This window comes from Haliotis asinina, chromosome 8 (genome assembly GCF_037392515.1).
Source record: "Haliotis asinina isolate JCU_RB_2024 chromosome 8, JCU_Hal_asi_v2, whole genome shotgun sequence".
Lineage (NCBI taxonomy): Eukaryota > Metazoa > Mollusca > Gastropoda > Lepetellida > Haliotidae > Haliotis > Haliotis asinina.
This window is the reverse complement of record NC_090287.1, coordinates 10576765-10595344: the sequence shown is the minus strand read 5'-3', so window position 1 is coordinate 10595344 and position 18580 is coordinate 10576765.

Below are 18580 nucleotides of genomic sequence, written 5' to 3'. Positions count from 1 at the left end.
GTTTGAAAAGAAAGTGCCCCCATGAATTGCTAAATATTCCAGTTTAGAAAGGAAGTCAATGAATATTACGAGGCAAGATGTTCGTGAATAACCTATACCCAAACACCCATTTATCTATTAGAGATTGCCATACGTCCCCCAGCTTTCGAGTCAAACAGACTGCAGGTCACAGCAGCTCATACAATCGGCCTCAAGGTACGTCATGCTGTACACAATGGCCTCACTGATTCTCATTTTGGCTTACTTATACACTCATGACTAAACGTTAAACAAAAGCTGAGTACATTCACCAACACCTATATAGCAGGTTGGTTTGTTAGTGCCTGGCTCACATCGGGCCTGCGGTGGGTCTAGGGCGTCCGTAAACTGCCCGTAGCTCCACTTCCGCACGACCATTATCGCACGATTCAACGAGCGCCGTAGCATCTACGATTTTGTCAAACAGCGAAGGCCGTACGGTGATCGTGCTGTAAACGCACGGTTTTTCTAAACCACAGGATCGTAAGATCGAGGGATATCCGCACTGCCATCGCACCGTGCGGCCTCCGTGAGATATCCGTATAATATCCGTACGATTTCTGTGCAGCCTCGGTGCAGGTTTGCCTCGGCCTGTCCCCAAGGAAATCGCATGATGCCCGTAGACAATGCGAACACAAGCGTCGTAACCTGTGGTCGACTACATTGCCTAAAACTCGTACGGAAAATCGTAGACTACTATTTAATTTACGGCGCCCGCGGCAAAGGTGATCCTGGCATGAACGTAGCACTCAGCAATATTCCAGCGATATCACTTTCGGAACAGTATGCATTGATAATATAGAGTGTCTGTAAACTCCATTGTTCATTACCGAATCACAACAGTACTTCCTGAGGCACTGTTCACTTACATGATGTTCACTTAAGTCTGATTTTCTCTACTCACATTTTGGGAAAACCCAGTAAAATGCATTTCCCGATATACTGCAATCCATATCAAACTCATTACCAGACAATTTGAGTCAGGTTGATATGCTTTTGTTATATTTTTTGTTTTAAGAAGTGAGTGAGTAGAGTTTTACGCCGCACTCAGCAATATTCCAACTACATGGCGGCGGTCTGTATATAATCGAGTCTAGACCAGTGATCAACAACATGAGCATCGATCTGCGCAACTGGGAACCGATGACATGTGTCAACCAAGTCAGCGAGCCTGACCACCCGATCTCGTTAGTCGCCTCACATGACAAGCAGTCACATTTTATAGAAAGCATGGTTTGCTGAAGGCCTATTCTACCCCGTACCTTCACGGGTCTCGTTTTTAGAAACGCGATTTAGTTTGAAACTCAGCTGTTTCAACTTCTCTTTTTTAAATTTAAGTAAAGTAACAGAATAAGACAAAGTGTCAATTGAGTATAATCCGTACTTTTCATCTTCAAAGTGTATGGTTTTGCTAACAAATGCTAAATATACTCATGGAAAGTAATAAGGGAACACCTGAAAGTACAAGTGTTCCTTTATTGTTTTCCAGAATTTCACACACAGTGCGATACAAAGCTTGTGAAGACACTTGGAAAAATTAAGGAAGAATTTTACTTTCAGGTGATCCTTTATTACTTTCCATAAGTATATATTTTTTCTGATGATTGTTGTGAACTGTTAGTACCAGGCGCTTACACGTGACTTTGGCGATGAAAGTTGGGTAAAGCCCCCAATACTATCTAAATATAACACTTTGCAATTTGTCAGGCTCACACGCAAAAACAGCTTGCTACTGGCCTGAGTTCGCCGTAATTTACTATAAACATCAAATCCAACGTTCAGAAAAAAACGTCTCGTCATTGTAAGTGTACAGATGGGACACATCTGATCTGGATAAAGACGTTTAGCGCATATTGTCACGAAAACACCTGGCCTTGCTCTACAATGTTTATCAGTATATACGAATCGTACTGCGGTAGTTGAATACATGTAGTAAGAGAGTTCCTACAGCTCACCAATTTGACGAGAGACTTAGGGTGACGAGAGACACGGGGTTGACGTGAGACTTAGGAGATAAACATCATGTGTTGGCCAATTTCCGGGTGTTATTGAGTATTTGAAGCACGGGAATATTTCATTTGAAACCTCCGGCCCGTTTCAAATGAAATATTCCCGTGCTTCAAATACTCAATAACACCCGGAAATTGGCCAACACATGGTGTTTATCGACATTGTAAACAAAAAAGTAAACCAAAGGGGTTTTACTGTCTGCACTCGTTTACATCGAGTATGAGTACAGCAGTAAAGTGTCATCAGCAGGCCGTTTCAGCTGGTTCCCATGGTAGCATCTGGAGTTGCTCATTTGTGACGTCATTCTAACTTTACGTCACAATATGATTTGAATGACGTCACCACTGTTGATGACACAACAAAACAATTGTTTACGTGTAAATACGCAGTGAATAGTCTTGCAGTTTCCGGGAATCTAATACCATTTGATCATGTTTTTCAACCAAGCAGATTACAGAACACAGTGACTTTTGGTTTACAATTAAGGTTTGACGCGAGTTGATTTTGGTATCCTTCGTTGTGACAATTTCTGCTTGGATATTTCAAAACGTAGCATGAACCACCTTAACCCCTGTGTCCTCCCATTTGTGAGACAGTAATTAATGGTTCAGTGCACATATTATGAAAGTGGGAACAGCCATGATGCTAAAGGGTACCCACAGGATGCATAGCTCATTAATGAGTTACTATTTTTCATTAAAGAGTGTTTATTGTTTTCACTAAAGAACATGGATAGATACAGAAATAATGAAACAGATTATCAAAGATATGGAGCAGCAAGACTGATATCGGTACTTGCTGCAGGCCTGTCATATAATGGTGGTCGAAAAGGGCAGTCAAACAGCTGTCATATAATACATTTATATTAATTATATTTGAAACAGTGATTGTTACCATTTTAAACACGTAAATCTAAGCATGTAAATTAATTCTCCTTTCTCTTAGGGTGAATTAGAAGGTTGGCCATCAGTATCGGTTAGAATTATATCACACTGGGCTAAAATGCTATGTTGAAATGGTAAGTTAAATACAATCTTTCATATTTGTGCACATTAAGACCACTAGATTCAAGTCTATATGTAGTCTCTCTGGTCTGAAGAGTTGAGCTTCTGCGCAGCAAATTCTAGTCATACAGACCGTGAGACAAATAAACCCAATGTAGTCCATGCATGTCTAGAATGTGTGTGGCAAGTCTGCAATACCACTGTTTCAGGACGAAGAAAGTCTCCGGGCTCCTTTCTATTGTATCTATAATTTTAAGTGTTTTTCTGTAAAATGTGTTCATTTCGGAGACTAGCTGCTAGACTAGTCCAGTCCTGCATGAGTTACAAGTCCCCGCTGCGTGAATGAATTTGCAAAATGGGTTTGTGCGTTCCCTACAAACATGTCTTTGAATTTGGTTACGTCCCAGATATAAAAGTCACCCCAGTGTCCTCACAGCGAATCACCATGCCATGACCACTTTAGTGGAACAGTTATTATTTCTGTCACATATAACGAGGCACACACTCAGACAAAATGCTGTCGGAATAATTACACGGACCATTTCCATTAGTATGCAGCACACCGTGTCGGACAGCAGAAGTACAACGATTGATGGTCCACAATTTTTGTTCGCTCTTCATTTCTCCCACACTACTGTGACAATACATGCCCTTCTTGACAGTAAGCGTTCTGATCAGTGATTGGTCCAGTTTCAGCCAATCACATTTTGAGTACGATTACGCAACAGCAACGTACTTTTAACACATTTTGACTGTATTAGCCCAGTTATTCAAGCAGTCAAACATTTTGCGAAAGATCAAGGAAAACAGCACATTTCATTTTACTCGTTCATAGGAGAGTTTCAATGTCGTCATTTCAGGAATAAGGGGGCGGCCCTCCCCCGGATCCGCCTGTGAAGCTTATCAGTCATGGAGGATTTTCACCATACATTATTTCATCATTTCCCTGTTATAGGTTCTGCAATAATAGTGATCATGTTTTGATCATTTATGCATTTATTTATGTAATTCCCAGCGACGTAATTACCAACATTATCCCCAGCAACATCATCACCAACAACATAATCCCCAGCAACATCATCACCAACAACATAATCCCCAGAAACATCATCACCAACAACATCATCCCCAGAAACATCATCACCAACAACATAATCCCCAGAAACATCATCACCAACATCATCCCCAGCAACATCATCACCAACAACATAATCCCCAGCAACATCATCACCAACATTATCCCCAGCAACATCATCACCAACAACATAAACCCAGCAACATCATCACCAACAACATAATCCCCAGAAACATCATCACCAACATCATCCCCAGAAACATCATCACCAACAACATAATCCCCAGAAATATCATCACCAACAACATCATCCCCAGAAACATCATCACCAACAACATAATCCCCAGCAACATCATCACCAACAACATTATCCCCAGCAACATCATCACCAACAACATAATCCCCAGAAACATCATCACCAACAACATAATCCCCAGAAACATCATCACCAACAACATCATCCCCAGCAAAATCATCACCAACAATTAACATAATCCTCAACAACACAGTTACCAGGAACATCATTCCATACATGATCCTAACCAACATCCTCCTCCAACAACGTCTCCAGCAACATCGTCACCAACGACATCATCCTCAACGACACAATCATAAACAACAGCCCCCCTAACAACTTGATGACTAACATCAACATCAGCAACATTGTCCCCGATAACATCACCAGGAGCACCATCCTGCAACATCATCATTTTTCCCAGCACAGGAAGCGGAACACATCAACACTTCATTCCGCATCAAATGTCACCTACTTGAAAATATCGGTGCACACATAAGCATACGTCATGGTGATAAAATATGACAACACTGAATTTTTAAAATTGTGGTCAGTTTTAATGTTTTAATTACTGGATGGATGTGCTTTAAACATCTTACACTATTTCATACAATCACAGCTGTGGCAGGCCTCTGTCCTTTAGAGTTGAACTCGCTCGGGGAGCATGTGATGTTGATATAGTATAGTGGAACCTGTAGTATACGTTTATAGTATTCCCAGAAATTATTGAGAATCATGTTGCGTCATGTAACGCATTACGTTTATTAACTTCTGGCGTTTTACTTACATAAACATGTTAAAACATCATCCTTTTACAGTCTCAGTCTTGTTTTAGTACTTTGTTAGACCTCCTCGCTCAGCAATGCATGCCTGAATACGCCTAGGCGCACTACCCATCAAAGTTTGTAGGTAATCGTGTGACAGGGTATCCCAATATTGGACCACCTCGGCCTTCATATCTTCAATATTTCTCAGTCCCTTTTGGTTTATTCTGTCCTTCATGACTCCCCACACATTCTCAATTGGGTTTAGGTCTGGGCTGTAACTGGGCCAGTCTAAAACTTGAACATTTTCGCCCGACAACCACTGTTTTGTGTAGCGCGCAGTGTCTTTTGGGTCATTATCATGCTGGAAAATCCAATCATCTTCATACAATGTTTGTGCTGTCGGAAGAAGGTGACCATTTAGAATGTCAACGTATCTTTCTTTTGTCAAGTTTCCCGTGAAAACACACAATGGCGTCACTCCGCGAGCCGATATGCCACCCCACATGTGAAACTTCGGGCTATGTTTTGGTCGCTGGTAGATAGGTTTGACAGTATCTTTGGTCCAAATTTTCACACAATTAGGGAAAAGCCAAACAGAACTTTCGTCCGAAAAGAAACCATTATCCCAATCTTGATTTTCATGAGCCCGACACCAGTTTAAACGTTTTTGTGCATCTTTCATCAACGGCGAGGGAATTCCACGTTTTTTCACCCAATTAAATCTCTGTAATTCCTGCCTAACTGTTTCATTGCATACCTGAGGACTTCCTCTGCTAATCATTTCATTTCTGATGTTCTCAACACTTTTCAATTTGCCCCTACTCACAATCTGCCCAAGTCTTCGGCGATCCACAACACTGAATTTTCTAGGCCGACCTGCCCCTGCTTTGTGCTCTATCCCGGTTCCTGTTTGAATATTCTTCAAAGTTCTGTATACTGTAGACAGAGGAATACCATGTCTACAAACTAACACTTTAGCATCAGTCTCACCCCTTTCAAAATCATCTAGAATGAGCTTTCTTTTCTCTCTTGCTGCAAATTCTGCCATGTCAACACAGGAAGCCGTCTGCTCAGACAAGGGAGATAACTCTTGACGTAATGAGCTGCCTTCTAAGCCTTCAAGAGTTGTCTCCCTTATTTAGTATGCTTAGTGCATAGTGAAAGCCATTTTTCCAATCTTAGCATCATTAGAAAAAAACAAAGATTTTCTCAATAATTTCTGGGAACACTGTATATAGGCATCGCCTACCATTAGCTAATGCTGTTGTAGAGTTTGGGCGCCACGACAAATGATACGCAAGCAAATTTTGTTCTTTGAGTAATTTACGCGCGGTATTATAGACATATTGGGTTTTAAGTGATTCTTATGCATTTTTTGTACTCAAGGATTTCTAATTAATTGAGGAAATGCGAATTGTATTGAGTAAAATACGCAAATACTTGTACGCGCCTTATCGGGAGCTCTGAGTGCTGTGAAGAAGAACAAAGATGTCGATTATTTTAAGTAAAGAATAATGTTTAGGAAACAGATGCATGTACAACACATTAGGGGTCAGTTTTAATGCTCCAAAACAAAACATAAATTTTTTTACAATTTTATTCCATGTAGAAGAAATCCTTCGTTTGTTCACGCTGAAATGTTTTTTTTAGAAACATGTTTTTTCAGCTACAATGAGTGAACATATCGTGATGATCAAGCTCGTCAAAATTAAGTAAAATTAGTTTTTGGTTTTGTTGTAAATGAATCCATCTGTACCAGTGCTTTGTACATAAATGATGACATCGGTGTCGATGTAGTTCTCCCACAATCCCTGAACTACATTATCTTCCTACTATACAGCCATCCCTGCATTGCTATATTCTTAAATGAAGCAAGACTCGTCAGGTCCCGAATCTCCAACTCGCTGGGGCCCCTGTATAATTTAAATGGGTGTATTTGTTACTGTCAAAAATAGATATATTCAGGGACTAAATGGCTTTAAAGACTTTGTCTAGTTTCTGTGAAAAACACCCTGCACTCAAAAGCACCGAGCGCACAGTCTGTAAAAGATTATTTCAAACGAATTAAGACTGCGCACGCCTTTCCTGGCCCTTTTCTCTATCGTACTCAAGGTCAATAGATGTGTGGGACTGTCGTGATCAATCGTGTGTCTCACTTCTTATCACAGAGTAGAGCGTAGTGTAGCGTGTGCTTCACTGGGGGTGGGGGAATGAATACAGGCCACCGATAACGCCGTTAACCAATATTTGAACCACACCATATCTTTGTTTACACACTTATGTTGGGGAAGGTGAACGACCTTACGCTGGGTCGGGTCATCGTGGCCGCGAGATGAAGATTCATATATACTGTGGGCACATCCCTGTCTTCCTTTCTTCACAGCTCCCTACAGTGGTACGTTTTCTAGACTTGCGTTGGCTTTCTTGGATATATTTGCTTCTGGGACTGCATGACAGACGTGTGTACATACAGACAGATTATAAGGAGTGAGTGAGTTAGGTATGTTGTCACACTTGGGCTATCTCCCTGCCCCGAATTTTGCGTTCGTGGAAGGCAGAAAGATGGGAAGTTTTCGGGCCCTGGCTAGCTATTCTCCTACGAACTTCTAAAGCCATTTCTTAACACATTGGCTACAATAAGAATTCTTCAGTCTACGAACATTTGGAGAATGACGGAAGATCATAAATCAACATCGGACAAATGTAAGGATACAGGCGAAACACAGTATTTCACACAAATAGTAACCATTCGTGACAAGAGGGTAACACATATTACCCTTTAGCATCAGATCACATCACTAGTATGATTCGTGCTTTTTTTCTATTTGTAAATAATAATGTAATGAATAAATATGTTTGTATTTTTGAAGAAAACAACTCGATCATTTATGCTGAGTACTTAAAAAACGCGTGTATGCAGATCTCGTCGCTATATGGCTCAGATAATACCGATGAGACCTAAAACTCAACTTAACTTCACATCTAAAGATAGCAACTACAACAGTAGCGGGAGACAAATCACATAACGCTTGATAGTCATGCCTACAACATATGTCGCTGTGATCTTACAGTAGCGGGAGGCAATTCGCATGATGCTTGATAGTCATGCCTACAACATATGTCGCTGTGATCTTGATATACTAGAAGGAGACAAATCGCATGATGCTTGATAGTCATATATACAACATACGTCCCTGTTATCTTGATATACTAGCGTGAGACAAATCGCATAATGCTTGATAGTCATATATACAACATACGTCCCTGTTATCTTGATATACTAGCGTGAGACAAATCGCATAATGCTTGATAGTCATATATACAACATACGTCCCTGTTATCTTGATATACTAGCGTGAGACAAATCGCATAATGCTTGATAGTCATATATACAACATACGTCCCTGTTATCTTGATATACTAGAGGGAGACAAATCACATAATGCTTGATAGTCATATATACAACATACGTCCCTGTTATCTTGATATACTAGCGTGAGACAAATCGCATAATGCTTGATAGTCATATATACAACATACGTCCCTGTTATCTTGATATACTAGCGTGAGACAAATCGCATAATGCTTGATAGTCATATATACAACATACGTCCCTGTTATCTTGATATACTAGCGTGAGACAAATCACATAATGCTTGATAGTCATATATACAACATACGTCCCTGTTATCTTGATATACTAGCGTGAGACAAATCGCATAATGCTTGATAGTCATATATACAACATACGTCCCTGTTATCTTGATATACTAGCGTGAGACAAATCGCATAATGCTTGATAGTCATATATACAACATACGTCCCTGTTATCTTGATATACTAGCGTGAGACAAATCGCATAATGCTTGATAGTCATATATACAACATACGTCCCTGTTATCTTGATACAATAGCGTGAGACAAATCACATAATGCTTGATAGTCATATATACAACATATGTCCCTGTTATCTTGATATACTAGCGTGATACAAATCACATAATGCTTGATAGTCATATATACAACATACGTCCCTGTTATCTTGATATACTAGCGTGAGACAAATCACATAATGCTTGATAGTCATATATACAACATACGTCCCTGTTATCTTGATATACTAGCGTGAGACAAATCACATAATGCTTGATAGTCATATATACAACATACGTCCCTGTTATCTTGATATACTAGCGTGAGACAAATCGCATAATGCTTGATAGTCATATATACAACATACGTCCCTGTTATCTTGATATACTAGCGTGAGACAAATCGCATAATGCTTGATAGTCATATATACAACATACGTCCCTGTTATCTTGATATACTAGCGTGAGACAAATCACATTATGCTTGATAGTCATATATACAACATACGTCCCTGTGACCTTGATACAGTTGCAGGGGACAAAATTATGTTTCGTTATAGATGTCGTTGCAATAGCCACTAAAGGAGACAAATAATGAAACTTTTAGCCATATGTCGTTGCAGTTTTATAGTAGTAACGGGAGACAGATAAAATGCTCAATTAGTCATGTGTGTTGTTGTGATCTTAGTGAAAGCAATCGAATAAACTCACGCAGTTCGTGTATGTTAGATATACGCTGATCATTCGTTCACGTTGTAATATCTATTGACTATGGGTCATTCCAGTTCCATTAACAGGTAACAGACAAGAGGTTAGCGGTGCACTCAACCATATGGTTTGGTGTTTAAACGTGTCTGATAAATGGGGGATCTACGCTGACATCTAGTCTCGAAAATGAACATGTCTTAGAGATAAGCTTTAAAGTTTGAATATATATAATGAAAGAAAAGTACCCAGGTACATGCATATTTACTGTTTGTTTTCTACATTACGTATTGTCAATATCAATCGACTGAGGAAAGTTGACTCGTGTGCTTTGTAAACGACGACACCGTGTTATCAAAGAAGTGGGCGAGTGAGTTTAGTTTTACGCCGCTGTCAGCAATATTCCAGCGATATCACGGCGGGAACGTCAGAAATGGGATTCACACACAGAACCTATTTGGTGGGTCTTTGGTGGGACGAACGAACGCCATAACCACTAGGTATATGCAATGGATGTTCAATCTGTATGGATGCATAACCTGTCACACCGCATTACTTATACATGCTGAATAAAGGTCTCCATGAAATACATGTATACCGCATAACACTCCACAAAAATACATTATGTCACCATCAGTATATATTTCATAGGGCTAGCTGATGATCTCTGAATTGTCTGGTAGAGACTCGTTATTTTTCAGACAGACGCCATATTGCTGGAATACTGCTAAGTGCGACGTAAAACAAAACTCACTCACTACTCATAAATCATGGTCTCATGTTACGTAACACCATTATAGGATACTTCAATAATCAATTGTCGTATGTGACACCATACCACAGTGATACGTACCAATGTACCATTTTGGGAAATCACATTATACCGTTGTCGTATACTGCGTGGTGCCATTGTGATATGATACGTTGTCAGTTTGGTTACGCCATATTACAGTTGCTACATGCATTAATACCACTTATATGAATATTACACAATACCAACGTAATATGCTGCATATACCATTCCAGGATACCGTATGCCATTGTCGTATAGAAGGTAACTTCGAATTCACTGATACATGATACATAAGTCAGTATACCACTCGATATTACTGACGATTACTCCCTTCCATGATGCAAGCATAAGAAATGCATCTTTGCACAACATAGATTGATTAGGGATAATAATCTTGTAATTTATGTTGATCTATTCTATTATTTCGTCACTATTTCGTCTTTGGTGCCCTAAGTATTTTTTGTCTTACCCTCAGAGGCGTTGGGCAGCCTAATTGTTATGCATTCGCTCGTCATGTTGAAGACCGGGTTCGATTCCTCACATGGTAACAGTGGGTGAAACCCATATCTGACGTCCCCCGCCGTGATATAACTGGGATATTGCTATAAGCGGCTTAAAACCATACTCATTCACTCACTCATTCAATAATTCAATAAGCTGACTTCCACGCGACTCCGAGACTGTGACATATATGCAAGCAAACTCATATTCTTAAATTGATCTGTTTTCCGAGATGTTTTGTTTCACCTGTGCGCTTTTAGCTTTTTATGCTCACGAGACTCTCACAGTCACAGATGCACGCTTACTTCTATTGAATCCTCTCACGTGATCACCGAACACGTGTCTCGTTCACGTGATATAGAACTTATATACATGAGTGAACAGCACATAGCAACCGATGCAAATATTTACAAAATCTAGATAGACAACATCATACGGAACAACTGTTGCCCGTGAAATGCACTTTGCTGACGATGCGTCGGATTGCATCTCGAGTTAATAGACCGACCACAGGCCAGGTGAAAACGGCTTTGCGCGGGTCCTTTGCAGTCAATCGATATGTACACAATGCACGGATGTCTATAAATAGCTCGCCACAGGCCCCTGCTGTAGCTGTGTTGAAGTACAGCAGTCCAGAATTTAGGTCAATTTTGTTGGTGCTTATGTAAGTGGCGTACCGTAGTTCATCATTTATGAGTTTCTAGTTGTATAATTAGTTAAAGTCGGTATTGCATACACGTCTGGCCCACTAACATATATGATTTAGTTTAACCCTTGACGTTATTTGGCCTATCAATCATATCATGTCAAATAGAATCACGGCTATTATATCATGCTATGAAAGTTCGGTTGGGTACATATATATATGACCAGGGATCCGATATAGATGGGGACTAGAAACACCTCGAAAAGCCGCTGAACGTATGTCTCGGGTCATTACGTAACCAGTGGAGCCAATACGGTGACAGCGTAGTATTTAAGATTGAGCCCGCTTTATTTTCAACAGCTGATTAAGTTCGCTCAGTGTTGTAACAACTGAAATCCAACATGTAGAAGACAGGTTAACTATTTTGTCACTTCAGTTTAACTCAAATAATTGGTATTAGTGTCAGTATTAGGACAGTAGATTTGTAGTAAAGTTTCAAGTTGGTAAGTCATAGCTCACTGGGTTCCATTCTCGATTCACCGCGAAGATAGACTAAATTGTGCCGACAAAAGCTTCTTTCACACATTCGTTTAATTTTTAGATGGAGAACACACCTTTAGTTGAAAGGTATTAACAAGTAATAGTGACAGTTTTGTGACCCTAAAAAATTGTTAGGGTGTAATGGAGGTGAGTGACAAAAATGACATTTCGCCATTGAAATGCTATACGCCGTTGTTTGAGTATTCCTAGCTACTTCCTCAAAAACATCTTTCACATACACCTTTAATTCATATGACTGGAATATACTATCAGGTGAAATGTGTTTGCAAGTAACAGTGATAGTTTCATAATCTAAAAAAGAATGTTAGGGTGTATTTGAGGTGTGTGAAAAATATGACATATTGCGGATCTGATCTGATTCGCCATTGATGCTTGAGGGTCATAGTTCTATAACTTCTTTCTTGTTGATCTTATTATTTGACAAAACTAGAAAGGTGTTTTAGAACGCTTTGTGAGAGTTTTACACTTTATTTTTGAGGGCAGTGTGACAGTTTCAGTTAACAGTTTGTTAATGTCCATTCCATTCCCCACATGCAATAAGATATCTGAATTAATTATTAATGTACACAAAAATGTCTCAAAGTAGATTTTTTGAAAGGACAGCTGATGTTAACACGTGTTCTCGCGATACATATGTACTTCTTTCTTTTATTCTTTTTCTTTATTTCGTTCATTCATTCACATAATTCTTGCTCTTAATTCTTGCTATAATTCATTCATTGTAAAATTCCGACTGATACAATAAACTGGCTGAAGTTCTGTTAAACCAGGGATAATCTACAACATATATACTCTATATAGTCTCCCTGGTTAAACACAACTGAAGTTGCACTGGGAACAAGCCAAGTCACTGTGTGCGTTGGGGCATGACGAACCACACGTTAATTAGTACAAATGGTAAAGAAAGCAAGCGAGTGGCCTATCCCTCTTGTAGAGTATCCCTGATATGACACAGGAAATTCAGTGTTACAAAACTCTGGTCTTCCTTGGCCACTCCAACGTTAGGCCCAGCTGCATTCACCCCAGACTGACTCTAAGTCACTGAATATATAAACTACCGGGCAAAAGAAAATTATCACCAACTTTAACTGGCTCAACAGTAAAAACAGTAGCGTATATGAGATTTCTGATAACTGATGTATTGACAGAAATCATTTTCTGATAAGTCGAATGAAGAAGGAGTCAAGGGGTCCAAGTTAAAAATTACACAAATCACAGTTCTTTCAAAAAGGTCATAAAGAGTCATTTTATGGCACAGAAGTCACTTCATCAATAGCGAGTGTGACCCCCCTGGGCGTCAATACACCCCAACACACGCCTCCTCATTGACGTCGTCAGACGGCGGATAACGTCAAAAGGAATCCTGTTCCATAGAATCCATAGAGTCTGTTCGAGTTCCTGTCGGTTCACTGGAGGTGGAACATGCTGTCTCAACTGACGATCATCTGATCCCACAGATGTTCAATGGGGTTCATGTCTGGAGAACACGCTGGCCAAGGCAATACGTTGACGTTAACAATCCTGGCGGTGTGAGGCCTTGCATTGTCATGCTGCAAAAGTAATCCTCTTAGCTGCTGTTGAATAAAGGGCACCACAACAGGTCTCAAAACTTCAGCCATGCATCGCTGACCAGTCAAATGTCCACGGATGATAACCAATGATGTTGTCACCTGGCCACAAATGCCACCCCACACCATGAAACCGCGGCCTCCAAGTGGTTGTACTTCTCTGACGCAGTTCGGTGCCAGTCGCTCGTCCCTTCGGTGAAAAACTCTAACCCCGCCATATTTCCTGAAGAGACAGAACCGATTTTCATCTGTAAAGAGCACCCTTTCCCAGTCTTGTCGCTGTCACCGACGCATAGTTCGTCCCCATCGCAGTCTGCGTTCACGGTGTTAACGGGTCAAGACTATTCCACGGAAGGGTCGATAGGCTCGTATCCCGGCTACACGAAGTCGCCGAAGAACAGTTCGCCTGCCGTTGGCATGCCTTAGTGCCGTCGCCGTCACGAATCTGTTCCGGAGGTGAATCTGTCGGATGTAGCGGTCTTCGGCTGGCGTTGTCACTCTCGGTGTTTCCGATCATGGTCGGTCTTGAGTCTGTCCTGTCTGCCGGTAGCGGTTTAGCAACTTGCTGATGGTGGCCTGGCTGCAGTTGAGGGTTCTTGCCAGGTGACGTTGAGAAGCCCCCATATTCGCCATACCAAGTGCTCTGTCTCGTTGCGCCTGTCTAAGTCTTGGCATATTGTTGATGGGCTTTTGCTAACTGTATGCTTGCTCTGTACAACTTCGGTATTTATGCTACAATCATGCACGTGCATTTCGACCAATGTCCCGAAGACACGTTTTTCACGTTTTGCAAAATGCATGATTTGGAAAGCTGCGTTCGGGAGGCTGTATTGTTCTTGGGAAAATTTGCATTTGGGCGAATATTTTTTACGTGGGATCAAGCCTGTTTCTATCTTTGTGTTTTTTTATACAACTAATGTAAAAGTGATAACTTTCTTTTGCCCTGTAGTTTATAATTTTGATAACGCACAAACCCATCTGAATTGAAAAGGATCCCTGGTGAGTTGGGATATTCGGGGAACGGGTGGTCAGGCTTGCTGGCTTGGTTGATGCATGTCACAGATTCTCCAAACGATGACATCAGTCACTATCACAGTTTGCTATTTTATATTTCATGCATGAATACTACTGCACGTGACGTTGAACTACGATGTCAAAAACAAATGTTTAGAACATTAGCTGACGGCCTTGATACTCGATTGTCCACAAAGGCCCAATTTGAATGACAATCAACACCTCCGTGACAATTGTTATCTCAGGTTCGCCCTGAACTACAAACACCGATACACATAATAACACCGGAAACGTTATCATATCCAAAGCCACTTTATCATATCTGCGGTGGACTTAAATAGCTCAGATAGCTGTGGTAGCCCACGAGTCTGTGCCGTCTCCGTCGAAGCGCTCGTCACGTTTAGACCCGTTCTCGATTCCCCACGTTGTTGCAATGCATGAAGCCCGTATCTGGTGTCTCCTTCCGCAATATTGCTGGAATATTGCTAAAAGCGACATAATGCTAAACCAAGTCACTCACTCACTCACTCACTCTAACCGGGAGCGATTCCCTACTTAGGACCGTATGCTTCGGGTTTCCCTCCCAGTTCAAGACACGTCTGGAATTACTGAGAAAATCAGAGCGGCGTTAAACCAAAGACAGTCACCCACTCTCCTTATAATATGAAGACACTGAAAGTGGCATATCGCCACAACCTCTCAACAACAATTCCCTCAAAATAAACGAACAAGCGATCTCGCTGTTAACTTTGATTTGTTTATTTGTTTGTTTAACGTCGCCATCAGCAACAATCCAGATTATGGCGGTGGTCTGGAAATAATCGAGTTGGGACCAGACAATCCAGTGATCAACATCCTGAGCATTGATCTACGCAAATGGGATACAATGGTTTGTGTCAACTAGGTAACGAGCCTGACCACCCGATCCCGTTAGTCTCTTCTAACAACCAGCATGGGCTGTCGAGGATCAATTCTAACCGGATCTTTACGGGACTGTGAATGTTGGATCAAGCGAAAAAAAATAGGTTGACCATCCGATCCCGTTATTGACTATCATTGAATATTCAGAAATTCTTTACTAATATGTTATGAAATTCCAACTGTCCAGACACTATAACATTGAAACACCTGAAATTCGAACGTTAACAACTAATCGAATTTGTCGTATAAACACCATTGTGACATAAGAGGTCACACGCTAGGAGTTATATAAGTAGATTTTATAAGCCAGTCATTCTCTTGAGGATTCACATTGGCATCTCGTGCGCATGCTCGTAACTTGTCTTTGACGTCATCCTTATGTCAACTGTCACTCAGACAAACACACGTTCCATACACGGTCATGCACCAGGGTTCTGGTCAGCCGACCTTGTTTATCTTTAGCATCACGAAGATACGGTAATCGAACTGTGTCAATATATTTGTCCTTCGAGATGGCGCGTGTTTGCAATAGATTCTAGCACCTATTAAGTTCAGTTCTGTTTGATATCACAATTTAGACTAGGGACTTAAAAATGAATTATTTTTGAAGGTGACATGAGTTTCTTATCTTGCATCTGAACCTGTTATAACTCTCTCTCACACACCAGATTTATCGAGAGAGTAACGATCCTATGATTATATAATCATGACAGAATTTGACCTTGCAACATGTTGATTTCATACTCAGCATTACTTCTAAGTAGCGTTCTGATGGAGAAACAACTTGGTACATACATAAATAGCTTATTCGCACGCACGCATATTTAGCCCCCGTGATTGTATATTTCCAGTTGTGGTTTGAACTTTGTTCTCAGTTCTTCGAATGAAATCTCTAGTCACACATTCCACATTTAAACATACAAATACAGGTGATAGTGACAGCCATGCAATGGAGATTTCTGTTTATCACTTGTTTGATAAAGGTGTTTTAACCCACACATCACCTGGATGAACAACTTGATCATCCGTAAAGTCTATCCCCAAGTTAAAGCTTATAGCCCGAAATTATTGCTGTAACTTTAGTTTATTTTATTATTTGTATTTTGTTTTGTTAATTTGTTCAACAAATTCTTTCCACGTAATTCTTTCCAAAGTTCGGTGAGACATACAACATACACAAAGTTGCACCTAAGGCGTAGTATAAATATTTCGCGTCGGCAATCTATAAACAATCTATACATAGGACAGTCATGGTATAAATTCACAAAAAGATCTTGATTTTTTTAGGAAATTCCAAAATGCATACAACAGGCTAATTAAGATAATAAGATAAAAATATGGAAAATATGAAAACGGAAATTGGGTTTTTCAGCCCTAACAGTATTTACCTCTGGCAGAGGACGCTGACAATGTAATAAGACGGGCGATTGCTATTACCTGATATCTTGTGTATATGCAACAAGCACTTCGAACATTCGCTGCATCAAATGAATGCAAATGTCGTAATTACAACGAATTATGTAAACTGAGACTGTATGTATGTATGTATGTATGTATGTATGTATGTATGTATGTATGTATGTATGTATGTATGTATGTATGTGTGTATGTATGTATGCATGTATGTCTCTGTGTGTGTGTGTGTGTGTGTGTGTGTATGTATGTGTATGTAGGGAATATTTCACTCTGTCAGCATACCAATAGCGAAGACCAATGCATATGAGAAAATACAAAAATATATATCCTTACAGATGAAACATTTCCAAAGGAATGCTAAATGGTCGCATTTTCCCCTTATTTCTCATCTTCATCTGTTTCCTCCTTGGCCTCATCATTTGTATTTTATCAGTCTTTTAAATCCAAAATCTCCTACCTTTTTAATGATATATCACTTAATGTAAGCAGTCATCCTGGTCGAAACGTATCCGTCACTATTCACTTGAAGAACCAATATAACATACATTCTTAAGCTGCAAATAGAAACTTTTCACGTTTCCTCTTGACAAGATATCATTTCATAATAGTTGTATCGTTTCGGAATCTCATAATTTGAGTTAGTTTCTCAACTGATAACATAAGCTTGTTCCTTTTGTTTCACATCAGCATCATGAAGCGAGATAGCGAGGGCGACAACCGTGTTCATGGTGTCTACAGAGGCGTCCGTGAAGGATCATGAACTTGCCAAACTGAAGATCATCAAACACATAGCCAATGCTCATGGATGATCGTCCAACTCCGGTCGAGTATCTCTCAAGCTTGCCTACTTTAAGCCCTGTACAGGTCGGGCATTGTAAACTGATCTATCGTGGCAAAAGTACTCTGTCTCAGTCCCTGAACCACATTATTTTGCCTAATGCCACGCCTTCTCTACAGTGCTAAAGTCTTAAATGAAGCAAATCTAGATTTCCTCAGGTTCAGGTCTGAATCCCTGGTGTCCCTGGAGCTCCTTTTCAATTAAAATGGGTTTGTTTGTTATTATCAAAATTACATATATTCAGAGACTAAGCCTTAGTCTATGGTAAAAGTGAATATGTGACAGAAGCCATGAGATAGCAAAATAGTTTAGGGGCGGTCAGTCATGGTTGAGCGCATGCATACACCTTCTTCAATTTTATTTGTCTGCGCTCATACGACATGAGATTTGTATGAATATGCAAAAGTACTCAGCCCAAACACTTGGAGATATGTCAAGTGTCGGGTTACTTATTAAATTCTGCATGGCATGTCATGTTGGAATAAACTTCATTTATAATTGCTGCAATGATTTGGAATGTGGTATGATCATTTTACGAAATACATGTAGTTGTTTTCTGCTAACAATTTAAGTTCA